This window comes from Prunus mume, linkage group LG5 (genome assembly GCF_029339155.1).
Source record: "Prunus mume cultivar Tortuosa linkage group LG5, ASM2933915v1, whole genome shotgun sequence".
NCBI lineage: Eukaryota > Viridiplantae > Streptophyta > Magnoliopsida > Rosales > Rosaceae > Prunus > Prunus mume.
The window spans coordinates 30,356-37,147 of NC_142702.1; the positions used below are offsets into that span (position 1 = coordinate 30,356).

A 6,792-nucleotide genomic window follows, 5' to 3' on the forward strand; every position below is an offset into this window, starting at 1 on the left:
ACTCTTCTTTGAGCCAGCAATTTGTATATTGTATTTCAAGGGATATCTATAATGCCATAGTCTGACTGAAGTTGTATTAATTTATGCCGAGCCGTCCTTAGCTTGGGGTGGCTATCATTATCAGTATAGAATTTTATAAGGGGAAATGTATGATATAATCACTTTCTGTTTCTTTTTGCAGTTTTATCTTGACAATTTTTGTTTCTTTCCCCTTCTCTTTTCAAATTGCACAAGAAAAAGAAAAGCCCCCAGCTTGTTTATTGTATTTTTATTGCCTTTTTATTGCTCATCTATTGTCACTGTATTGCTCATTTATTGCTACCGTATTGTTTTTGTATTGCATGTCTGTTACCACTTCATAATTTATGTGCCATTACTTTCGTATTGCTTTTGTATTGCTTTTTGGTTGGTTTTCTTAATTAATATAATTTCTTGAAGGGGAAGCAACTATGAGTTTGATTTATTAAAAGGATGTGACGTCATTAATGGAATCACATTCTTACAATAATAAATAATAAATAATAAATAAATAAGCAATAATGGAATCACATTCTTACACCAATAGCTGAACATGAATCAATCATATTGAAGAGATGCATATACGGTGCTTCTTGTGCCTTATTTATATGATAATGAATAATTATCCAGCATTTTCCTTTACAAAATAAACTTACACAATCAAGCGTTTTCTTTTACAAAATATCCTTATAAGTTCCTACACAAGACAGACTGGGAAAAACTGGTGACAAGAAACAAATATAAGTGCAATAACCAGGCAATACCACAACACTACAATGACAATATGATGACAATACAAATGCAATACGGAGGCAATACAATGACAATACAAAAACTCCACATTCCCACTATATATTCATAATCTACAACATATTACAAAAAGGACACGACGTCCTTAATGGAATCACGTTTTACACTCCTGCAACGTCAAAATACCCTCAAGCAAGGAATGGGCGGAGAGGCTTTTGTAAAAGTTGAGGATGTAAAAGATGTTCTTGACTTGAAGGTGGATTAGTTACTGGCCAAAGGCTTCTTAGGAAATTATTTTCCTTTCGCAACTCTCCAAGAGCTAATCCGACCTGAGGAAAAAAGCAGTCAGAGATACATAGGCATAACCAGTAACACCAGAGAACTTAGATAAATCACCAATATAATTGTCATTCATATATTAGGCCTCTATTCAAAAAATAACAATCATATCTATTTTTGGATAGTGATTTTTATTTTGGGTCATTTGAGCATAGAATCCTTCAAGATTTGAGTATAATTATGATAATTCCTTGTGATGTTTTGAGACCAAAATTGAACTTCATAATTTAACACAATTATTTCATAGTAGTGAAAGACACATACACTGACAGTGACATAACCAGCTGGTATCAGACATTTCCTTATCCTTGTGATGTATCTTTGGAGAAGCACTCATCAATTATTGACTGCCTGAAAGGTAAGGAAAGGTTATTGAGATCGAGATATGGAGCTTTGCATGTTAATGTTAAGGATTGAGGTGGAATTAACAATTAAACACCAGCAACTAAGATTTATTACTTGTTTAAAACAATTTCTTCATCGGGCTGGACTTCCACTGCAAATTCTTCAATCGCAGCTTTGACTGCATTCTCATCTCCATAGTGTAAGCTTATCAAACGCTTCTCTAGATCAGATAATTTCTGATGAACAAAAACAGTTCAATAGCAAATTTTAGTTTGACATAGTAACTATGAAGAAGAATTATATCAAAGAATCTAATAATAATGGATGTGTATAATGCAGTCTCTTAGCTTTGCAGATCACTTAGAAGGGCAAATCTTGTGAGCAAATACTTCCGAGACTTGGTTTCAAAGGAAGAAAATTATAGGGAAGGAATGAGAAAATCACCTCAAGAGGGACAAAATGGGTTGCCAATCCAGCTGCAACCAATTCCTTACCATTCAGTCTTGTTCTGTTAAGGCAAAGAACTCCCCTGCGTTCCCCACGATACCAATCAATTTCAGTAAAATCCAGGAAAAACTATTTTCCTCTATATTTGCATGCTTACCGAGATGCCCAGGAAGATGGGATACATATGAGAAACCTCAATCAATATGAAATCCAATACTAGCTTCCGGAGATGCAAATACCTATCATGAAATACACCACAGAAAATTTTGATGTTATTATGCAGAGATAGATATCAAGCCAGAAAACACTAAAGATAGACATGTTTCTATAAACATCCCACTAGGATCATATTCATACTCACAGTTTTTTCTGTGACTACCGAGAACTTCATTGGGACCATTAAAGATGCGCCTCCACCCATTGAAATTCCATGGACCAGAGCCACCTATTGATAACATGAATTCTTTAGTGATACCCTTAAATAGTGGCATAAACTTGGAATCATACAGTCTACAGGGAACTCATTTTCGAATGGAAAACACAGGCGATAGGATTACTTTATTTCAAGCATTACCTAGGTTTTCTTATAAGCATGAATGTGATAGCCAAGCCAATACATTCTGTAAGCCACTTTAAGGCAGGAATCCTCTGTCAAAGAAGGTTCATGAGCAACTTCACTTTCTGTATATATTAGGAACTTAAATATTTTCAAAAGAGAAAGCATTTACTTGAGTTCCTGCCATCATAGAACATCTTCAAGTCCCCACCAGCTGAAAAAGCTCGACCCGATCCCTGTACAAGAACACCAAAGCATATCAAGTGGCTAATATCTAAATGGCTCTATATGGAATTGAAGACTTCACCGAAGTTGTGCGTTGATCTATTAAACCACAACCACCAATGCTAGTTCAAGATTTCAGGAAAAATTGGAAGTAACCTTTGATAATTACAAGCTCAGCTTTTTCATCTTTTTCCCACTTTTCCAAGTATTCTGCTAGCAAAGAAACCTGATTGCAGTGAAAAAAAAGTGAATTAAGAACCAAAAAAAAGAAAGTGAATTAAGAACTTAAACAAAACTAGTTGACTTTGTGAGCATACGACTTTTGATGAGATGACATTCAATTGACGAGGCCTGTTCAAGGTGATCAACCTCACATGGTCTAGTTCTTCTCCAAGAACAACCTAAAAGATTGCATAAATACCCGTATGGTAATTACTAATTAGCAGACAGTTATCATGTTCACTATTTGCAGGAAGAAAACTAAAAACAGAAACATCAAAAGAAAGGTTGGTGCAATTATAAATGCACAAGGAGATTACCTCATCTGAATTTACAAAGTGGATTAGAAGCCAACCAGCTGCACAAACAAATTAACAAGAAAGGGCAATGAGGAAAACATGAATTTTTTGAGCAGTGAACTAATCCCAGATAATTAGTTCCAGAATTGGGGGCCAACCGCCAAGAAACTTGCTCATTTCATTCCAATCTTTCAAAGTAGAATTAGAAGCATTGCAGTTTAAGTTTTTTGAGCTAACTCAAAGCAAATTGATCAAAGAAGCAATGAGAACTTACACGAACTGTGGAGCTCTTGTACAAAAAATGCAGCGAGCAAAGTGGGTTGGTGAAGAGGGTGATGATGGTGCAGTATTTAACGTTCGCTGTTGACCATTTGATAGCTACTTAAGTAGCTCGTTTGTGTGTGTGTGTGTGTGAGAGAGAGAGAGAGAGAGAGAGAGAGAGAGAGAGAGCCCTATCAATGAGAGATATGGATAATTTGAATTTACCGGGTTTTGGAAAAATTGCAGCTTGTCAGGCCTAATAGAGAAGACAATGTGCCTCCCTATCAACTTTGACAAGAAATAAGAAGAAGATGCACTAGCAGTGGCATTGAAAACCACCAAAGCTACACCTTTGAAAACCCAAAAAGGGAACCAGCAAGCAAGGACATGAATACAGTACCAGAGGCAAAACAAAAGCAAAATAAATAAACCAATCAATATCAAACAGTCATTGCAACAAATGAAAAGGAAGTAGGGACAATAATTTTGTGGGGTAAACAGTAGTAGTACAATATTTTTGTGGTTTGGAAACCTCTCTCAAGATTACATCAACCAATGTGATGCATTGTGCTGTCAAATTTTCAACGACAACGAATGACCACAAAAAATGCTCTTCATTTCTTTTCTTTTTTAACTCTCCCTTCACTTCTCTATTTATTAATGTCTCCTTCGATTTGTTTTAGGGTTTTCCCTTTTGTTTCCAGTACCATCAAGATCACGAACAATATAACTACAAACAGAAAAAGAAAAGTATTTCTTTCCAACCATCTTGGAGACTCGGGAATGAAAAATAGACCGAAAATGGTCACTGCACAGGGAACTAGTCCTGCAATCACCACACAAATGAGCACTCTACTACTATATTAGAAAAGTATTCAAAAGCAGAGTCTTTCTAAGTAAATCCCCTATGAATGCTAAAGCCCTCCAGCTTTCTATTAGCCCATTTTTGAAGGAAATGGACACTCCAGAAATGATCATTAACCATAAAATAAGCTGTTTGGGCCAAAAATTGACACACCCAGAAAATTAGGCCCGAAATAGATGGAAGCCCAAAAAACCAGAAGAGACCAGCCCAAGGCTCATCAGAGCAAACAAGGCAATAGGAAGAGGGAGTCCAGAAATAGGAACAATCCCACGTGACATCTCTGGGATAAAGAAAAGTCAGCAATGGCAACTGTCATAGAAGAAGTGATTGAAGGGTTCATGACATCAAGTTGATTCTGAAAAAACTGAAGATCAAATCCCTCTTACATATATATATATGTATATTCAGAGATTTTTCTTCTGTCTTTTCAGAGAAGGTAATTCTCCCAAGAAGATAAGCAAGTTACAATCTCAGAGAGGGATAAGCAGGAAAGTAGGGAGCTGTCCAGAAAAGGAATCAAACTAACCATCACGGGTAAAATATCACAAGGGGCAGTTGAAATTGGGAGAGAGATTAGGTTCCTTTTCAAGAAAATCAGGGAAGTGATTGCCTATTTGAGAGCCTATCTGCCAAAACTGAAGAAATCCTATTTTCTTTCCTTCCATTAAAGAAGAGAAAAAGGGGGGAGATATCTTTGCCGCCCAATAAATAAACACAATCACCCTACTCCAGAGAAGAAACAGTTTACTATAAATACAAGAAGGAGTGAACAGGGTAAACAACAACAACAACAATCAATCCAACACTCAAGTCATCAATCAAACAAACAACTCAAAATCAACCAGAAGCTCACTTGAATTCCAAGTGAAAACCAGCTTTAGATTAGAATTCCCAAGGTTCGGACTTAGAAAATAAGTCATTCAAGACGAGATTTCTCTCGTTACAAATTTGGTTTAGCAAAAAACCAAGACAGGTAGAGCTTGAGCTTTTCCCAAACATGCAAAACCTCAACAAATTTTACGCAGTCTCTAGCCCATTGAAGTCCTCGAAGCACCATACGCCCTTTGAAGAAGCGCGATTACGCCCACTCGAAGCTTCACAAAGCTTAAGGTACATTGAAGCTCGCGAATCAACCTTTGGTATCGATTTATAGTTGAAGCTTAGCGATCAAGGTTGTCAGCGGTCGATCCAGCGTCTCGATCCAGCCGGGCATTTCCAGTCCGCCGAGCAGAACCTTCCATCTCGACAGAAATGGAGTTCCAAGCTGTATCTTCATCTCTCTAGCATGAGTATTTATTGTTATAGTTTTGTAAAAGCGTTACGCTAAAAGCGATTTAAATTCCATCAACCATTACGGCGAACAACCTCTTTATCTTGAGATAAATTGTTAAAGTCCTCACGATCGAGGCAAGAAAAGAACTTACTTGGGAGATATTCCTCACCCAAATTCACAATCGTTTGTTTGCAGAAATCAGTAACTTAGGCGCAAGTTATCCATTCCAAACTAAATCTGCTAGAATTTTTATTACTAGCGTTGCGCTCGTACACCAAAGAAAGCTGACTTGTTGACCAGTCTATGGTTCTCAAAGCGTTGGGAACTTTGCCCTTCCATCATAGGAGTAACGCAAAAGCGGGCAAACAATTTGCCTTGATGGGACTTCTCGTATACATTTTCTCATTGAGTTCTTTACGATCCATGAATCTGGAAGCTCTAGCAGAACCCACACCACGACATGGAAATAAACCAAGTGGCCCTCGGGAAGGTGGAATCGAAGAAAGTGATGCGGCATTGGCACATGGCGGACGAGGGCGGGAGGTCGGGGCCGGCTCGAAGGATGAACGTCGAGGAATCGTATTACGACAAGAGGTCACAACACAAAGGCCAAGATACCTAAATAATATGCGACCATGATGCAATGGCGAGTCAGCGAGCAATTCGGGAAGGATCAGAGGCGCCATGGCGAGAATTCCCAATCCCGATGAGGTGGTCAAAGCAACTAGACCTTCCCTATGGTCCCCACCGGATTGGCATGGCCATATCAAGAGAATCCTCTCGGTGCAGGTGGCGGGATACGAGCGAGGGAGAAATCCAGTGGACACGGAAATGGTTTTCTGTCCAGAGCGTCTGGCCCCATACGGCTAGAAGCTCTGCGCGGGACAAGTCCAGAATCGGCGAGCCTCGACTTGTTCAGTAGCAAGCGGCCCCACAAGATCTCCCTATGGAAATTCTGCCTAAGCGACCCGGCAATATTACCCTACAGGCCCGGAAGGATGGACCCCAATCCATTCCCTCCACCTGCAAGAGGAAGGAGAGGCGGAGAAACTATCCTTATGCTAATAGCAGAAAAGCAGGGGGCAAGCTGGAGGAACCACCCGAGGCTGGAAGAGGAGGAGCACGGGGAAGAAGTTCTCGCCTAGACCATATAGAGGCGAGAACCACGATTTGCTCGGCGAGCAGGACAAAACCC

At 39.0% G+C, this 6,792-nt stretch overlaps 1 pseudogene; it reads right to left on the reverse strand.

Annotated features, from left to right (window-relative positions):
- Positions 1–788: 788 nt before the first annotated feature.
- On the reverse strand, positions 789–6,283 carry LOC148916540 (3-hydroxyisobutyryl-CoA hydrolase-like protein 5; annotated as a pseudogene).
- Between the last annotated feature and the right edge of the window lie 509 nt (positions 6,284–6,792).